Source organism: Mirounga angustirostris, unplaced genomic scaffold (genome assembly GCF_029215605.1).
Source record: "Mirounga angustirostris isolate CCGP_5_RB_7025 unplaced genomic scaffold, mMirAng1.0.hap1 SCAF_5, whole genome shotgun sequence".
Lineage (NCBI taxonomy): Eukaryota > Metazoa > Chordata > Mammalia > Carnivora > Phocidae > Mirounga > Mirounga angustirostris.
Window position 1 is genome coordinate 150,904,141 of NW_026991713.1, and position 20,433 is coordinate 150,924,573.

General features: G+C 38.3%; 1 protein-coding gene across 5 annotated transcripts in view; it reads left to right on the forward strand.

Moving 5' to 3' along the window:
* The window catches only part of MRTFB (myocardin related transcription factor B), a 193,569-nt gene that overhangs the window by 6,070 nt on the left and 167,066 nt on the right, over positions 1–20,433 (forward strand). For 4 of the 5 annotated variants that reach the window (XM_064592569.1, XM_064592572.1, XM_045875001.3 and 1 more), the window contains exon 2: positions 4,813–4,877. The gene's annotated coding sequence lies outside the window, so the exon portion shown is untranslated. Of the gene's footprint in view, positions 1–4,123; positions 4,306–4,812; positions 4,878–20,433 lie in introns of those variants that run through there. The other variant, XM_064592570.1, reaches the window with a different exon arrangement.

Here is a 20,433-nt window from a genome sequence, read left to right on the forward strand (position 1 = left end):
ACCAACAGTGTAGGAGGGTTCCCCTTTCTCCGCATCCTCACCAACATCTGTCGTTTCCTGATTTGTTAATTTTAGCCATTCTGACTGGTGTGAGGTGGTATCTCATTGTGGTTTTGATTTGTATTTCCCTGATGCCGAGTGATGTTCAGCACTTTTTCATGTGTCTGTTGGCCATATGGATGTCTTCTTTGGAGAAATGTCTGTTCATGTCTTCTGCCCATTTCTTGATTGGATTCTTTGTTCTTTGGGTGTTGAGTTTGATGAGTTCTTTATAGATTTTGGATACTAGCCCTTTATCTGATATGTCATTTGCAAATATCTTCTCCCATTCTGTTGGGTGTCTTTTGGTTTTGTTGACTGTTTCCTTTGCTGTGCAAAAGCTTTTTATCTTGATGAAGTTCCAGTGGTTCATTTTTGCCCTTGCTTCCTTTGCCTTTGGCGATGTTTCTAGGAAGAAGTTGTGGCTGAGTTCGAAGAGATTGCTCCCTGTGTTCTCCTCAAGGATTTTGATGGATTCCTGTCTCACATTTAGGTCTTTCATCCATTTTGAATCTATTTTTGTGTGTGGTGTAAGGAAATGGTCCAGTTTCATTCTTCTGCATGTGGCTGTCCAATTTTCCCAACACCATTTGTTGAAGAGACTGTCTTTTTTCCATTGGACATTCTTTCCTGCTTGTCGAAGATTAGTTGACCATAGAGTTGAGGGTCCATTTCTGGGCTCTCTATTCTGTCCCATTGATCTATGTGTCTGTTTTTGTGCCAGTACCATACTGTCTTGATGATTACAGCTTTGTAATAGAGCTTGAAGTCCAGAATTGTGATGCCACCAGCTTTGCTTTTCTTTTTTCAACATTCCTCTGGCTATTTGGGGTCTTTTCTGGTTCCATACAAATTTTAGGATTATTTGTTTCATTTCTTTGAAAAAAGTTTATGGTATTTTGATAGGGATTGCATTAAATGTGTAGATTGCTCTAGGTAGCATAGACATTTTCACAGTATTTGTTCTTCCAATCCATGTGCATTGAGCTCGTTGGATTTTGACTCTGGCTTATGAGTAGTTCTCTTCTTTCTGTGAGTTACATTTTTAACACTTCAAAGTTAATTTTGTATAGGTAAAATATTCATGTTGTTCAAAAATTAAAACAGCTTATTTTGAGGAACTTAATTTCCAACTCTGTTGTGGTCTAACCTGTCCCCTCTCCCCATAAATATCCTCTTTAATTGTTTCCTTTTTTTTTTTTTTTTAAGATTTTATTTATTTGACAGAGAGTGAGCGTGTGCATGTACACAAGCAGGGGGAGCAGGAGAGGGAAAAGCAGGCTCCTGCCTGAGCAGGGAGCCCAATGCAGGGTCAATCCCAGGATCCTGGAATCATGACCTGAGCCGAAGGCAGACGTTTGACTGACTGAGCCACCTAGGCATCCCTGTTTGTTTCCTCATAGATGTTCCTTTGTGTAGACACAAGCCAGTACCTGTCCTTCTTTGTATATAAAATATAGCACACCATGTAAATTATTCTGTCCCTTGCTTTTTGTTTAGTTAATATACCTTTGGGATCTTTCCATATTAGTGTATAGAAAACACTAGTTAACAGCTTCAGAATATTCCACTGTATATCCGTGCCATAGTTTATTGAACTAGCCCCCATTGATGCATATTTGAATTTTTTCCAGTCTTAACAATCACAGACAATGTCCTGGTAAATACACGTGTACACATCTCATTTCGTATATGTGAGATATAAGATATCTGTGGGATATCTTTCCATAAGTGGGATTGCTGGGTCATTGAGCAATGCATTTATAATTTTGTTAAATTCTGCCCTTCTTCAGGGTTGTGAACTCCTGCAAGTAATGCATCAGGGTACCTGTTTCTCCATAGCCTCTCCAACAGTGTTTTCCAACCTTTAGATTTATATTATTCTAATAGTGAAAATGGTAACTGTGTAGTTTTAATGTGCATTAGTTTGCTATGAATGAGGCTGAGCATCTTTTCATATGCCTAAAGGTGATTTCTGTTTCTATGAACTATCTGTTCATACCCTTTGCAATTTCTCATTTGGATTGCTTTTTTCTTATCAATTTCTAGGAATGTATAAATTAGATTAACCCTTTAGGATGTGAGTTGCAATTTCCCCAGTTTGTTACTTGTTTTTTGTACTTTCATGTATTTTGGTATAGAGAAAGCTTCAAAGATTTTTCTTTAAATTTTAGGTAGTTAATATTAATCTTTTATGTGTCTGGATTTTGAGTCACAGAAAGGCCTCCAAGAATTTGAAATTTGTTCATGTTTTCCTTAAGTACTTTTGTGGTTTCATTTTTACACTTACATCTTTGATATATTTGGGATTTATTCTGGTGCTCAAGGATAGTATATAGATTGAACTTTATCTTTTTCTATGTAGCTGCCAGTTATCGCTACCATTTGTTTCAGAATACAATACATCTTGATTGTATTCGGAACTTCCAGGTGTATTGGAGCATCTCTGGACTTCCTATTCTATTCCATTAGTCTTTCTGTTCATACACCAGTACATGGTATTGGTTTTACAAAATGTCTTAGTTTTCCCTGTTGCCCTTCATTTTCCTGGCAGTTTTTCCTTGTTTATTTTTCCATGTGAACTTATAATCATTTTGTCTAGTTCCAGAAAAGAAAACACTTAAAACATTGAGATCATGTTAAAATTATAAACTAATTTTACAGAGAGAATTGCTGTCTTTCTGATATTTTCCTATCCAAGAACATTGTGTATTTTTTCATTGGTTTGATTCTACTCTTGAATCCTTTTGGAGCATTTCAAAGTTTGTCTTATATAGGTTTTGCCAATTTTTTGTTAAAATTTTTTATATGTAATTTATCTTTTTTGGTGCTTTTGTGAGATCTCTTTATCTTCTCTGAGTGGTTTTGACTGTGCGTATGAAAGCTGTTTTTCTGTGTAAGCACAGAAATCGACAGACCCTGAATTTATAAGTCGTTTTTAACAGACTTTAAATTCTGCAAAATCCCTTATATATTTTTGCCTAAGAGAAAGAGCTTTGGGAGTCAAACTTGCAGTTTAAATCTGTGTCTGCATTTATTAGTTCTGTGGTCTTCGGAGATCCCGTTTGACTTCTCTGAGCCTCAGTTCCCTCGTCTGTAAAAGGAACAATTCTCTCCATATCAGAATGTTGGAGGAATTAAAAAAGAACATATGAAACTCATCACTTAGTGCTGCTTCCGCCACCAGCGTCAATGTGGGTTGAGGCTGCTGGGTTTTTTTCTTTTTCCTCCTCTTACCCCTGTCACTTTGGAAAGAGGAAAAAAGAAACCATGAAAAAAAACAGTAAGGTATTAGAATTGAAGTTAAAAGTAAGCTGTGATTCCATTTTAGCAGGGTAATCAGTGTGCTTGAGATCAGGGAGCAAACTCAATGGGGCACTTGAGGCCCCTCCTACTTTTTGGCCTCACTACTCATTGCTCAGTCAGATGCACCCTGACAACAAGGCTTCTTAGCATTCCCCAAAGGCCCTGTGTTTCCTATAACGCTGTCCCTTCCACCCAGAATGTTCTGCTACCTCATTCTGCCCGTTCGGATACATAGTGCCCCACACCCACTGAGGAAAAGTATCTGTCTCCTTGTGCAGCTTGTCTACCCTGTAGCATGGGTCTTGATAGACTGGAAACTGCGGAGAGAAACTGCATCTGTCCGTCCATCAAAAATGCCCGGGAGGGGTGCCTAGTTGGCTCAGTTAGGCATCTGCCTTCAGCTCAGGTCATGATCTCGGGATCCTGGGATCGAGCCCCTGCATTGGGCTCCTTGCTCACCAGGGAGCCTGCTTCTCCCTCTCCCTCCGCTGCTCCCCCTGCTTGTGCTCTCTAGCTCACTCTCTTGCTCTCAAATAAATAAATAAAATCTTAAAAAAAAAATGCCCAGCAAAAGACCTGGCAAAGTATAGACACTCTGGTATTTGTTAAATAAATGAACGAATAATTGACTTTGATCTTTCTTTAGCCTTATGTTATGTATCTGGGTAACTCTTATCTCACCAGTATACTGTAAGCCCCTTGAGGATGAGGATTATGTCATTTTGCAATAATAACAATGATAATAATGGTGGTGGTGAGAGGTAAATAGACTTATTATGTAAGAGCATATATTAATAAAAATAAAAATTAACACTTATTATGTTCCAGGAGCTGTTTTACAGTCCCTGATGTGGACTCATACAATCCTCAGCAATCCTATGAATTGGGTACTATTATTAGACATATGGGGAAATCAAGGCACACCAAGGTTGAGGAACTTGCTGAAGACCACACATGCTAGTAAGTGCTAGAGCTGAGATTCAAATGCAGATGTTCTGAGTCTAGCAACCCAACCCTTTTTTTTTTTAAGATTTTATTTATTTATTTGAGAGAGAGAGAGCATGAGAGAGGGGAGGTCAGAGGGAGAAGCAGACTCCCTGCTGAGCAGGGAGCCCGATGCGGTACTCGATCCTGGGACCCCAGGATCATGACCTGAGCCGAAGGCAGTCGCTTAACCAGCTGAGCCACCCAGGCGCCCTAGCAACCCAATTCGTAACCTGTTACGGTGCTTTAGACCTGTTTGTTGAATGCGTCATTTACAGGTTCTTGAACAATTTAGGAAAAGTTATTTGATTACACTTGCAACTTCTCAATTTCCTTCCCAACCATCCCTTCTTAGTAACTTCTGTTTTGTTCTTTCCAATTTATCTTGGACTTCCTGCTCTCCAGGAGGCTTTCTGTGACCATCCCCACCAGGCATATAATAGGTATTCAGTAAAAAGTAATTTTTACTTTTTCCCCCCACAGGCTCACAGTAAAGGTGCTAAGAAAGAGAATGTAAGACAGGAAGATAATTAAATATTTTTACTGAGGTAAGTTTTTTATGATTTAATTTTATTTTTTTTCTTTTTAAAGAAACCTCTCCCCACCCCCCACTGTTGTGAAAATTCTTCTCCGCAGCCTGCTTTCCTAAGATGTAAGAGGGAGAATGTTCTAGGAGTATTTTACGTTCATGGAACCTGGGGTTCTTAAGGTGGATGCCAGGAACATGGGTTGTTTGAACAAGGTTATTTGGCTTTCTTTACTTCTTTGAATCTAATCTTTAAATTCCCGTGGCTTCATTGTCTTGAAGTTTGGTACTAAGGAGATCCAGCAGGTGGAAACCCATAAACTGCTTGGTGGTTCTGTATACTTACAACATTCAGTGAAAACTTTGTTTTTAAAACAGGGAACTGAAGGGATTTGAAGGCACATTTGGTGAGATAGCAGCACTTCTTTCCTTAAATGAGATATGTTGTATTTTCTTATTATAATAGAAAAATCTTCCATCAGTATAAAACAACATACTGACACAAGTAAACACCTAACTCCTGTCACACAGAAATGACTGCCATTTATATTTTGGTGAACATACTTCTATGGATATAGAAGTATTCATATACAAATTATTAAATATATTGGTTTACACTACATATGGTAGTCTTTTAACGCAACAGTGTATATTATATATCTCTACACATGAATTGTAAAAGGTATGTGTAACTGTACATGATGATTTTACTGACTCTCGTATATTTCATTGTTTGGAGGCACCATGGTTTATTTAATCATTCCTTTGATGACCATTTAGATTGTTTTTAGTGGATAATGGCATGTTGATTAACCCTGTACTCACACCATTGTATACTTGTTCATTTATCTTCCTAGAAGTATGACTGTAGAGTCAAAGATGATGCACATTTTAAATGTTGATACATATGGTAAACTGCCCTCTGTAAAGACTACCAGTTTATCACCACCACCCACCCCCACCAAGTCAATGAGAGTCTTGTTTTCCATACCCTGCCCACAGAGTTTTGTTAATCTTTAATCTTTGCCCATCCAATAGGAGAGAAAAAAAAATGGTATCTTTGAGATAGCAAGGTTTTTGATTGAAATAAGCCTTTTATGTTTTCAAAGACCCCTTTCATTTGACATTCTTACTTACATGAAGAATTTTCTTACTGAGAATATAACCTGTGATTCTCATGTCTAAGTGAGACACTCTCTTGGGCTTTAATATGATGAAAATGTTGAAATATGTTGAGTCTTTTGTTTTTAGTTCTGTTGCCCTGATTACCTCATTATAAATATTTTTAAATTATTGGCAACTAACTAATTGTTTTGGATACCAAAGGTTTTCCTCTGTGGGGAGCAGTACTCTTGTTTTTTATTCATTTATAGTGGAGCTTGAAAAAGCTTTAAAAATTAACTTGTTAAGGTCTTTCGAGCATGGATCCCGATTGCAGAATAGCATAGAGAATGGGATTCACAAACTCAGGTGACAATGAAATACTTGTTGAGTTTGTCAGTTATGTGAATATGTGTTTAAATGTAAACCTGTGAATATCGATGTCAAATCCCATCTGTCCAGAGTATTTTACCAGTTTCTGATATGAACGTGAACTCAAATTTATGTTTGTTTTAGATTTTATTTCAATCAAATAAGAGTTACTTAAAGTCTCCCATGAAACAGACACCAACTGTGTCATTGTCCTAGTGTTTGTTCTTTAACTTAATAAAAAGTCAACTAAAATTCATCTTTTTTTGCTATATATGAAATGCATCTTCTTATAATATAGATTGTGTTTCATGTGGGTGCTTGTCTTTTCATTCCAAGTTCACATTTTTGAGGCTGGGACCAAGTATGTTTTATCCACCAGCTTCCATCCAGCAACTGGTGTGACACCTGGCATGTACATGGCAGACACTCAAATTGTTTTGAAGGAATTAATGATTGGTGTATATTGGTATTGTTGAGTTAGAACTCAGATGTGAGACGTGCCTTAAATTTTAATTAAGAAATTTAATTTCTTGGAGAAGACTAGTATCTGTGACTTCTAAATGCACCTAAATCTAGACATACATAATTGTAGTGACACTTGCTACAGTAACATTTTGTGATACTTTATTTGGATTATTGATTTAGACTATATCCCATTTATTTTCAGAATCACATGTACTGCTGTGTTTTAAATCTGCTTTGTTTGTTTGTTTTTTACTCTTGCTGTTAAGGGCAAAGTAAGTATCTAGGTAAGATACCAGATGTTAATTCAAGAATCCTAGGATGTTTAGTATTATAGACCTGGGAATATTTTTCAGTTATGTTATTTGAAGACAAGAATAAAGTAAATACCCCAGATTTTAAATTATAATGGAGAGAAATTGAGTTATATTTTAATTGTGCGGTTCAGCATTTATTAAAAATAGAAGTGGAGAAATAGATTGCCAGCCATTGAGAAGAATGTATAAATCTTTGTCCAGTATCCTGCCTTCTAAGCTTTTCTGACTCCTAAACCAGTTTTTCACAGCCAAAATAAACAGAGCGCATGGAGCAAGCACTTAATAGATTTAAGCTGTTGTAGACTTTTGTTTCATACATTTTGTTTCCACTGGAATATGGGATTCTAAAGAACGCATGAGCTAGATTTTAATTAGTACTTTAGCAGCGGTTATTTGCATGTAAAAAATTTTAAATTGATTAAATAATCCCCTAGCAATTTTTATTTGTCCTTTAATTTCCTTAGCAACCCCTTACTAAATAAATAGTCCAAAAGTCAAATCTAGGCAGACCTAAAAGGAAACTACTGAGTCTTCATTAGTGGGGTCTAAATTAATGAGATTTCCTGGACTTTTCCCTTGGATATTTTGTGGCTAATGGTATAACCTTGTGTTTGTTTTATAAAATAACCAAAGTTCTGGGTTCTTGAAACTCTTTTCTGTGGTAGTATAGGAATTTGCTTATATGGTAGCTTTCATTTCACTGATGAGTTAATTTCTTTAATCGCATGCTTTAAAACCTTATTTCTAAAAATACTCCTGAAAAGTGAGGAATTACTAGTAGTAGTTAAACCAAAGTCTTAATTAAAATTAAGACTTCATCCTTTATTTCCCCTCTTAGCTGCATTTGTAAAAATTGTTATACTGTATTTAAACAGATTTTAAGGCATTCTTATGTATGAGTTGGATTTTGTGCATTTGTAACGATTTCTTCCTATTTTAGGCATGAAGCTTAAAGTTTAGACTGGCAGTATAAGTGGTTATTTGATTGGAAAGTTGGAAAGAAGAAAAGCTGTCTTCATATCCAGAATTTGTGGTGGTAGAATACTCAGATGAAATGGTTTCATGATCAGGGTGAGAGTATGGAACTTCAGGAGTGGAAAGACATTTTTAAGTGCCTATATGCAGCTTAGATCCCCAGGAAGCACCCCAGGCTGACTTCTGCAGTCTGCATACCTGGGTTGATCTCTCACAAAGGCATTATTATTACCCCTGTGAGGTGAAGAGGGGTGGAGAGCAGTAGCTTTGGGCCTCAAGTTCCAAAGTGAGCACAGGGCTTAGAGAAACTCCCTAGGGAAATCTCCAGCTTCTGACCGTTCCATCCTCCTTGAGAAATTTCCTTCCTTGCTGACCCTGGAAGCTTTGCGTCGTGGTGGGTGTGATAGAAATATGGAGCTGGGCAGAGGGAGTCTGACTCTTGTCTATTACTGCAGTGTCCAGATGCCCTCTTTAAATAGACTTCCAACATGGGAGCATGGCTAATCACATCATAGCAGTGTGATGACAAATATGAGAGTTCCATGCAAACTTGGCCTTCGTGCCCGTTTGGTTTGTTCAGAGAGGAGACCCAGGTCATGGGGAGGGTTGTGTTTGTGTATGTTAAACCTAGTAAGTTTTGTTTTAAATAGATTTCAGTCTATTCTAATGTGACAAAGTTTTTCAGTCTGAATGTTCTAGCAGCCATCATTCAAACATTAATTGCTGTCAGTGGGAAAGGATATCCTCCTACATCTTTTCTGGAGTGCTCGAAACCATCCCACTTCCTTTTTCTTTTACCTTAAGAACTGATTAGTGACACTTGGGAATTATAATCAGATGGCATCAATCTTTCCAGAAAGGTTACCAATTATTGCACTGAAAAATAGGCATTTCTTTCTAATAGTAAGTGTTTCTCTTGGTGCGTCTCTCTCAGTTCAGTACTTTTAAATACCTTTTAGGTGAATGAATGCTTTGTGTCATGCCCTGATTTAATACATTTAAAACAGACTTTATTGATGGCTTTCTTACTTTCAGTTCTATGGGAGGGGACAATTTATTTAATATGAAATCTTCATAGGACCTTTGGTTGTTTAGATGTCCTCAGGGTAGAAAAAGCATGGCTGATGTCAATTACTTATACTATGATATAAGCTCTAAAAGGAGCATTTTCTGTGAAGCGTTGAGAGTGGTGGCGATTTGCATCTTGAGCAGTTGGCATTCCCTCATTTTGTCCTTATAAACTCGGAGGATCGATGTAATCACCCAGTTTGAGAGCATGAAATGCCTTAGTTAGGAAAGTTGTCCTTGGGCGCTCAGCTAGTATGTTAAAAACCAAACTAAGCAGTGACTTGAATTCATATCTCTCAGGCTCCAAAGTCTGTGCTCTCTTCTTACAAACACCAGCAGAGAAAGGGGTCTCAGAGTTGTTAGAATGTTTCATTATTGTAGATACTTGAAATGTCTGACTGAGTGAAGTCGAAGCTACTTTATAGCCACCATCCCCGTCATTCTCACCATTTCTTTATTTCTAATGTTCTTCAGCACCCACTGATGAAGTGAGGAGCCTGCCAGGGTGTCTGGCTCACTGAGTTCAATACAACATAGGCTTGTTTAATTTAGCAGTGCTCGGAGATGAAAGGTTCATGACGGCCAAGTACAAACAGACCTTCTGTGGGATGTTAATTTTGTTACAGGAGGGAATGCTTGTTTTTCATTTTTTCATGAGCTAAAAAGGACTTTGACTTGTTTAAATCTGTGTAATCAAAGGGAAGCGAGCAGTGCTGCTAAACATTTTTTTTTTTTTTTTTTTTTTGTTCAGTCTTCGGTTAATTCCATTTCATACCTGCCAGCGTATTGCAAATCGTGTGCTCTTTTGTTCTTTGCTCTTTTTACTTTGGATCGGATTTTATGGTTGGTCGCTGTGGGGATTTAGTGGTAGGAAAATAAATCATTTCCTCCTCTGAACAGATTGTGTGTCTTTTACAACAGGTTATCCTGTAGCAGGCAGAGTGATTCAGTAAGGCCCCTGCACAGAGGTGTCACTATATGATTTTGTGTAGTATACTGTAAATTTCAGCTCATACCTTTAAAGCACACAAGTTAATGGACTTTAGTATCTTCAGAGCTGTGCACCGAACCTCCCTACCTAATCCCAGAACACTTTGATCACCCCAGAAAGAATGCCCATCCCCATTAGTAGTCTCTCTTCATTCTTCTCTCTCTCCAGCCCCTGGCAACCACTGAGCTGCTTTCTGTGTCTGTGGATTTGCCTGTTCGGGATATGCTATATGAATGGAGTTATAAAGCATGTGGCCTTTCGTGTCTGGCTTCTTTCACTTAGCATGTTTTTGAGGTTCATCTGTGCTGTAGCATGCATCAGAATTTCATTCCTTTCTGTGGCTAAGTAATATTCTATTGCCTGCATATGCCATATTTTGTTTATTCATCCGTTGATAGGCATTTGGGTGTTTCCCATGGTTTGGCTATTATGAATAATACCACTGTGACCATTCATGTGCAAGTTTTTGGGCAGACTTATCTTGGATGCAGACCTAAGAGTAGAGTTGCTGGGTCTTATGGTAACTCTGTGTTTAACTTTTTTCCAAACTGTTTTCCAAAGTGGCTGTCCCATTTTACATTCTCATCAGCAATATTGAAGGATTCCAGTTTCTTCACATCCTGCCCGGCACTTGTCATTTTGCTGTTGTTTTCATGGCAGCCATCCCCATGAGTGTGAAGTGGTGTCTTCTTGTGGTTCTGATTAGCATTGCCCTAATGACTCATGATGCTGAACATCTTTTCATGTGCTTCTTGGCCACTTGTATATCTTTTTTTTTTTTTAGAGAAATACCTGTTCACATTCTTTTTCCATTTAAAAAATTAGGTTGTGTTTTTATTGTTGAATTGTATGAGTTCTTTACATATTCTGGATACACACATGCACATACCCATATCCTTATTAAAACACAAATAGTCCAGTTTTCTTCCCATCCTGTGGATTGTCTTTTCATTTTCTTGTTCTTTGAGGCAGTTTTAAATTTTGATTAAATCCAATTTATTTTTCTTTTGTTGCTTGTATGGGCTTCTCTCTGAAGTTTTTTTATAAGTTAAAAAATCATAACTTATGGGACGCCTGGGTGGCTCAGTCGGTTAAGCATCTGCCTTCGGCTCAGGTCATGATCCCAGGGTCCTGGGATCGAGTCCCGCATCGGGCTGCCTGCTCCGCGGGGAGCCTGCTTCTCCCTCTGCCTCTGTCTCTCTCTCTGTCTCTCATGAATAAATAAATAAAATCTTTAAAAAAAAAATCATAACTTATTTCTAGGCATCTCCCATGTAAGAAATTGGTGCAAAATGGTCAGCTGGTTAACTATACAGTGGGTTAGAGGCATTAAACATCTTCTGTGTTTGCAAGTATTCTCATCTGAATCAATATGAAGAAGACCAGGTTTCCTAACCTAACACCCAATTGCCCCCTTTCATCCGCTTTTATTTAGAAAGTTGCCTTTCAGGGTTCTGCATAGCTCAGAATGCATGCATCATTCTGTGAACATTGTAAGTGTTCCATATGCACTGAGCACCTCACAGGGCTCAGGGAGCCAGAGGTGAGTGGAATGTGGCTCTGTCCTCAAGGAACAAGAGCACAGTGCTATGTGAGGAGTGTGCACAGAGGACAGCGGAGAGATGCAGAAGGAGGAGGCGGGACTCTTCTGGATCTGGGTGAGAACACCTCCTGGAGGAGGAGACGCTTGTGGTCCGTCCACAAAGATGGTTAGGTGATCAGGACTTCTCTCTTCTGGCTGCTTGCTGCTGTGTATGCCATGTGCCCTAACACCAGATACTGTATAGCAGCCATATTTAGAATTACTTATATCATAAAAGACAGATGTAGATGGGATCGCTTGATGCCTAGAAGTGAGTCTAAACAAAACCACTTGTCTTGAATTTCTTTAGGTTTCCAAAGTTTTCGAAAGGAAGATGTCCTCCTTACTAGTTCAGCATGATGTGTATGTCTTTGTCTGTCTAAGCTGAAGCCCATGTAATCCATATAATCAAGGCATAAAATATGAGGCAGGGAGTAACAGTTGCTTGGCTGGGGAGGAAGATTGATTATAGAGAGTTGGGTGTATTCTGTTGAGGAATTTAGATTTTGTCCATATCAAGGAGAGCCATTGAATTGTCCAGCATGGGAAGGGTGATATGATCACTCTGGTGACTGTATTTGGGGATGCTGGATGCAAGGGGCAGGATGGGGACAGAAGACCCATCAAGCTGTTAAGTGGGTCCAGGTGGGAGTTGATGAGGACCTGAACTAGGGCATTTGTAATTGAATTTGGGTAAGTCATAGGCTGAAAGGTTTAGGAGGTATTAGGAATCCTGGCTACAGGTAATAGAAACCCTGCCCAAACATTAAGTCACAAGGGGGATGAATTGGGAGGTTCCTGGAGAAGGTCCAAAAGGAATGAAGTGCTGCAGAAACCTGGACAAGCTCAGGGGCTTGAAGGGTTGGGAGTGGTACTCATTCTCACAGGGATTCTTGCTCCTAGGTCTGCTGCCTCCAGTTTCTCCACAGGACAGGGGCTATTTTCACACTCTTCAACTAAGAGGAAGAAAGAGCTTCTCCCTCTAGCTTTAGTTTTTAAAATCCCAGGGACCCTCATGGCCTTGGGTTTTATGCCTTCATTGGAATTTTCTACCACCACCACTTTGGGAGTTCCCAGAAGAAGTAAGGAAAGGTCGTTCTGGGTAGAGCCAACCATGTACATCTACTCTGGGAGTGCAGGCGGGACCCAGAGAATGAGGAGATCTGAGGAGGAAGGGAAGGTCAAGAATGCCTCCCAAGTTTGTGGCTTTGGTAACCTGGAAATGGCACCATTTCCATCCAAGAATAAGGGCTCAGGGGGCAAGCAGACCAGAGTGCAGTGAGTAAACTGAGTTCATTTTTAGACTAGCTTAGACTGGCACATAGGGCTAATCACCATTTGTGTGTTATATATTTTTATGATTATTTGATTAGTTTGGCTTCCTTCACAGTTTGAAACCCCATGAAGACAGGACTGTTGTCTTGGCTATGAATCTCCAGAGTCTCCCATTAATATACTTGGCATGTAGTAGGTATTCAGTAAATATCTATATGAATGAATAAATTCAGATGAACCTGTCCAGCAGGCAGCTGGATGGACAGTTTGGGTCTCAGATGAGGATAGGAAATACAGATTTGGGGTATCAGTGTAGGACTAGATGGTAGACAAGCCTTGAGAGTTATCCTTATTGGCTAAGAGACTTATGAAAGTTCAGATATTGTGTAGACCTGTAATTTTCATGTCCCTGTGATAAAATTATGCCCTTTTTTCACTTTGCCCTGCCTAGTATTTAATGCCAGTAATTTCTACTGATGATCCTACCAATGATTTTTTAAAAATTCTGTGGCAGATTAGAATTAGATTTGTGACAGTGAGGGAAATAAAGGTGATAAAGACAGAAATTCTGTTTCCTTTTAAGAATAACTGACTCATAGGATGAAACCTTGGATATGATTTCAGATCACTCCTGTAAACTCTCAAAAAAGATGTTTATAAAACACTTGGAACAATACAGATTGTACTAAGAAAATGTGCTTTGATCAACTCTGGAGATACAAAGCAGGGAGCTTAATAAATCAAGTCCTATTTGTGAATGGAAAGGACTGGGAGTTCACCTTAAAAGTAAGAATTCACTTCACATCAAGACTTTAAATTTTATATTCTGGATTGCAGATGTTAACTTAGTTTCATCTTTTGTATAAAAAGAAAATGAATTGCACATTTCAATTCTTGGCATCTTGAAATCTGACTCCTGATTCCTATCTCTTAATAACCATTGGAACACTAGTTTAAAAATGGAATTTGACTTTGGTTTTTTACCCTTTAATTTTGAGATGAGTGTGCTTCCAGCTCTGTCTTCCTTCTATATTCAGGAAAACCACACCACTGGTAGCTTGAATATGCCATAATTTTTATTATTTAAATATTAGAAACACAGTTGTATTTATATAAAGTAGTAATACTATATTCACACTTGGGAGAGGTGGTTTGTTTCATTTTAAGGCATAAATACAGTTGTATTACTTTTGTAGGCTGAATACCCTCCTCTTAACCACTCTGCCATATTGACATATGTTACATTAGTGTCTTTATTGCCTAGATTCTTCTTTCCGCCCCCACCCCCTGCGGTAAAGATATGAGCATTTTTACTTATTTAATTTTCCACCAAAGAACTTTACTAAATTTGCCTGACTACGAATACAGGCCAGTGTCTTCTAGCAAGTTATAATTTACTAGAGCATTTCTAAGAACTCAAATTGAGTAGCTTATAGCATCTCAGTTTTTAAAATTACTATATGTATATATATATATAAAATCTTAAAAATATAACTCAGATCATTTTCTTTTGGTTTATAGATTAGTGCTTATTCTTTCAGATAGAGTTTCAACAAATACCTAATATGCTAAGACTTTGTATATTCTGAATTTTACCGAACCTGCTCAAAAACTGGAAAAGAATACATTTGGGATTTTAATGACAATGAGATCAGTATTATGGGTTTAATTTCCTGCATAAGTTAAGTTATTAACTACATTGAATATTATTAATTACATGGAAGAATCTCTGTCTTGAGACCCTAGGCCCCTGCCAATTGTATCCCTTTTGAAATCAGTTTATGGGGCCGAAATAAAAGAATGTCGATTTCTGGAGGTACCCTTATCAGCTCCTGGAAAAAATGGTTAAAATGCATGTGATGTAGTATAGCTTATTCTATATTCTGAAATAATTTTTTTCTTTAAGAGGTAGTTAGCTTTGGTGAGTGCTGTGAATTGTGTAAGACTGTTGAATCACAGACCTGTACCTCTGAAACAGATAATACATTATATGTTAAAAAAAAAAAGAAGAAGAAGAAGATAGCAGGAGGGCAAGGATGAAGGGGGGGAAATCGGAGGGGGAGACGAACCATGAGACACTATGGACTCTGAAAAACAAACTGAGGGTTCTAGAGGGGAGCGGGGTGGGGGGATGGGTTAGCCTGGTGATGGGTATTAAGGAGGGCACGTTCTGCATGGAGCACTGGGTGTTATACGCAAACAATGAATCATGGAACACTACATCAAAAACTAATGATGTAATGTATGGTGATTAACATAACATAATAATTAAAAAAATACAAAAAAAAAAAGAGGTAGTTAGCTTCATTCTTTACTAATTAACTCTTCAGAGATAGCATCATTCAAAATAGAAAAGTTCACAGCGTGGATGTCCAGCAGGGAGGAGGCAGCTCTTATGGATAGCGGGAAACACGTGGCGCAGGAGATAGAGAGAGGCCTGCATCCCCCCTGCAGGTGATCTCTGGGCTGGTCAGGGTCCTTCCTCCGTTGCCTCACCTAAAATGACAAGATCACTTTCCCAGACATGGGATTTCCACTCAATGAATTTTGGATTTTCTGATGACTGATAAATATAATTCAAAAAGTAGCATTAAATAATGGAGGAGGAGGAAAATCTAAACATCCTATCCCTACCTAGATTTAGTCTAATTAGGGGAAGAATTTATCTGAGTTATGGAAAGTATAAAACAATTGAAATGCACTTCTGAGTAAGTGTGTGTAGAATTTAGGCTAATACGTTGCCTCGTGGCTACAAAGAATCTGTTAAGTGATTCTAAATAATTTACATGTATTCTGTACGTAAAGAGACTTTTCTAGTGTGCTTCAGTTGTAGTTTCTGTAGTTTAAGTAGCTGAGAGATCTTGTTTATTATGTTCTCTACTTAATAGCCTTTCTTAATAGACAAAGAAAGTGCAGAAGCTATTCAACCAGTTCTTGCTCCTATGTTAGTGAAGTCTGAATTTAAGTGAGTTTTACTCTACATCTTAAAGATAGCAAAAGAGTGTAAAGATATTCTGTGAGGGTGAGCGTGTGTGTTTTGTAGACTTCGCTTATGCGTGTATTAGCCATGAAACCCCAGTAGCATATACGATAGGTTATTTTCAGAGGGCTGTGGAAAGCCAGACTAGCAGTGTCTCCCCAGGGCGCCAGGCTTACCATTCGAAACCACGATTCCGTGTTGTCACGAATGAAATGTTGAATCCTGGGAGGAATGACGATGCCTCATCTCGGCATCTTATCGGTTATAACTTCATACTGTATTACTTGCTCATATGATAAACACTGATAGGATTTTAAACCAGAATTGTTTTCAGCATTTAACACCACTTTACACGTGGTCAGGAGCAATCATCATGCTACTAGTTAGGTTACGCCATAGTTCTAAAATAGTCTTCTCTTACAGAAGAGACCTTGCCTGACTTTGCAAGACTATGGTACCCAGGGGTACTGAGAGCCAAAGCATGGAAGACAAATGGTTATGCACACCTAGTCCTGTCACAGCACTGTTTCTCCTCCTTGTTAAGGCATATTGTCCAACTACCCCACTGAGAATAAAGAAACACCTGGTGCTCATGGTTAGACGAGTCCCTATTCTCCGGCAAGTGTGGTCCCACTCGAGGCCTGACTTGGCAGATTCACTGCTGACGGGTTCAAGATTTCCTTTGAGCTATTACTAATGGGAAATAGCTCTGTGACCTTGGGAAAGTTGTTGAAGTCCTTCATACTCTGCCTCGCTGTAAAAGGTGCCATCGGAGCACTGCTGTGAGGGGGGGTGGAAGTGTTGCACATACATGTGTTAGCACAGTGCCTGGCACGTTACAGATTGCCAGTGGGTGTCAGGCCGTGGGACAGCATTTTCCTCCAAAAGGAAATGTAATAGTAGGGCAATATTGACAGTGGAGATATCTTGAAATAACACAGATGTGGGTGTCCTTGGTGTCCAGCAGGTACCCTTTCAGCATCTTAACGGAAGTAACTATTGCAGGTGAGGTAGAAAATTCCACGATGGGGTGTTCACGTTAACACCTGGCAGTGGAGGGTGTCTCCCTTTTGATACTTAACATTTTACCTAAAACAGAACCATTTTTATTTATTTTTTTTTAAGATTTTATTTATTTGGCTGAGAAAGACACAGTGAGAGAGGGAACACAAGCAGGGGGAGTGGGAGAGGGAGAAGCAGTCTTCCCCCCGATGCGGGGCTCAATCCCAGGACGCTGGGATCGTGACCTGAGCCGAAGGCAGACACTTAATGCCTGAGCTACCCAGGCGCCCAGAACCATTTTTATTTTTAAAAAATCTGAAAAACAAAAACCAGAAGGCAAAGTAACTGAATACTGGTTTGGTTTTTTATCTTTTGTTTTAATGGTTATTGCTTCTTTATGGGAATAAGAATATTTACAAATCATGCTTGCAGAGCCTGTGGTCTGGAGTGCAATGGTTGTAGAATATTTAGAAGATTAGCAATGTTTAATGTGGATATAAATTTGGGTATGATGTGTTTAGAACATGTGACAAGGAATCATTATGTCAGTCAAAATTCACTAAAAGCTTATCGTTTAGTAAAATTGTTCCTTTGAGCATATGAACATGACAGTTCGGAGGCAACCGAAAATTTTAGGAAAGGAATAACAGTTTCTAAGGGAATGTGAAGCACAGTGTCATCAACAATTATCTCTAACAAGGGATACTTGTTAACTTTTATGTCCATTGCGTGAGTTTATTGAGTTCTTTAATAGAAAAGAGAAGTACCACTGCAGGGGGAAAAAAAGAGAGTAAAAGGTTTTCAAATGGATAGCCTTGATAAGCTGTAAATTAGCCTGTATTTGTGGCAAGAGATGTGGACCTATTGAATTTTCTTTGTGATGAGTAAATAAGCTTACATCTTCTATCAGATGTAATTACTGTCCTTGGTCTGGTTAGCATAGAACTCTCCAAAATTAAAGAATACACTATGGCACAGAGTGTTTGTTGTCTTTGATACAAACAAAGAATTTACTTAAAGCTTCCTTGTTATTTTTTTTATGTAAATTATTTTGGATCTGTCTACCTAAGTTTACTTACTATTATTGAAGAATGATGGACATATAATATTATTGGTTTCAGGTGTACAACGCATTACTTCAGCAGTTCAGGGCATGACTCAGTGCTCACCGTGACAAGTGGAGTCACCATCTGCCTTCATACACTGTTGTTACAATATTATTGACTCTTTTCCCTACATTGTACTTTTCATCTCTGTGACTTATTTGTTTTATGACTGGAAGTTTTAATCCCTTTTATCTATTTCACCCATCCCCCTATCCACCTCCCCTCCAGCAACCACCAGTTCTCTGGACTTAAGAGTCTGTTCTGTTTGTTCATTTTTAGATTTCACATATAAGTGAAATTATACGGTATTTGTCTTTCTCAGTCTACCTAAGTTTTTCACATCTTTTTATATTTCCCAGCTGGCGGGACCTCTTGTAGCTGCCAGGCTCTGCTCTTCCAGCTATGTATGGGAGTACTTTTTGAATCTTTGTCCTGAATTCACTTAGGTTTCAAGAGATACCTTCATTCTGAAATTCTAAGCTGCCAGTGTATAATTCCTTAATCATCTCATCAGTAGCATTTATTATCTTGACTTTGTATTAGAAGGATCAGCCTGTTTCCACTGATGTTCTTTAGTTGTGTTATTTAAATGCAATGACTAAAAACTTACAGATGATCCCCAGAGTAGATGCAGAATGGCTTTGTAACTTGGCAGTGACCGTTCTGCATGAAATCTAATACTTAAAACAATGCCAGACAGAGTACATGTGCAATAAGTGTTCATTGAATTAATGAATTGCTCTAGGGTGGCTCGTGGTTGTAATAGTTTCAGTATTAAGTGACCAATATTCAGGACTGGTAGTTTAGCTAAACATTTGGGCTTCATTTGGAGCCAGTGAACAGACCACTGTGCAATCCCGAGAGACCAGTTTGTTCACTTTTCCATCCAATAGTAATTTACTTTTACAGTGCTGTTTATATAGAGGAAAGGTCAAAGGGAAAGGTGTACTTGAAGCAGTTACATCAATTGCTTTGCTACAATGAAAGATTTTTAGTATGTGGTGAAAAAAAGACAATTTAAAATGGATATTATAAAGTTTAGGCAGTTACTTTTTTTCCAGCTTTATTAGGCGTAATTGATACACAATAAATAGCACAGGTTTAAAGTATACAATGTAATCAATTCTGACACACATAGACATCTTTGAGACCTTCACCACAATAAGGATAATGGAAATATCCACTAACTCCAAAATTATCTTTCTACCCCTTTGGAACCCTACCCTCAACACCCTCTTGCCCCCTTCTCCACGTAGCCACTGATCTGCTTTCTGTCACTGTAGATTCATTTGCCTATTGTAAGGTTTCATAGAAGTGGATTTTTAATAGTATGTACTCTTTTTAGTGTGTTTCTTTTCACTCAGCATTATCATGATGAGATTCGTTCATATTGTTGAGTATATCAATAGTTAATTCCTTTTTTACTGCTGAGAGGTATAGATAGTCTGCACTTTATATATCTCTTCACTGTTGATGGCCATTTGGGTATTTTCAGTTTCTGGCTATTACAAATGAAAGCTATCTGAACGTTCATATACAAGTCTTTGTATGGACATATGCTTTCTTCCCCTTAGGCAAATACCTAGGAGTGGGATGGCTGGATCATATGGTAGGTGTGTGTTTAACTTTTTAAAAATGGCCGAATTACTTTTCATGTTGTTGTATCCTTTTACGTTCCCTACCAACAATGCATGAGAGTTCCAGTTGCTCCACATCTCTGTCAATAGTTGGTATGGTCAGTCTTTTTAATTATAGCCACTCTAATAAGCATGTTATGGTTTCTTATTGTGCTTTTATTTTTTATTTATTTATTTGAGAGAGAGAATGAGATAGAGAGAGAGAGCATGAGAGGGGGAGAATCAGAGGGAGAAGCAGACTCCCCGCTGAGCAGGGAGCCCGATGCGGGACTCGATCCCGGGACTCCAGGATCATGACCTGAGCCGAAGGCAGTCGCTTAACCAACTGAGCCACCCAGGCGCCCCCTCTTATTGTGCTTTTAATTTGCATATTCCAGATGACTACTGTGTCAAGCCTATTTTCATGTGCTTACTTGCCATTTTTCTGTGAAATGTCTAACCTTTTACTCATTTACTGGATTGTTTATTTTCTTATTACTGAGTTTCAAGAGTTCTTTATATATCCTAAATACAGATTCTTTTTCAGGTATGTGATCCGTAAATATTTCCTATCAGTCTGACTTGTCTTTTAAATCTTTTAACAGTGTCTTTCAAAGAGCAGACGTTTTTAATTTTGGTAAAGTTCAGTTTATCAATCTGTTCTTTTATGGGTTATGCTTTTAGTTATCGTATTTAAGAAATCTTTGCCTAATCCTAAATTGTCGAGATTA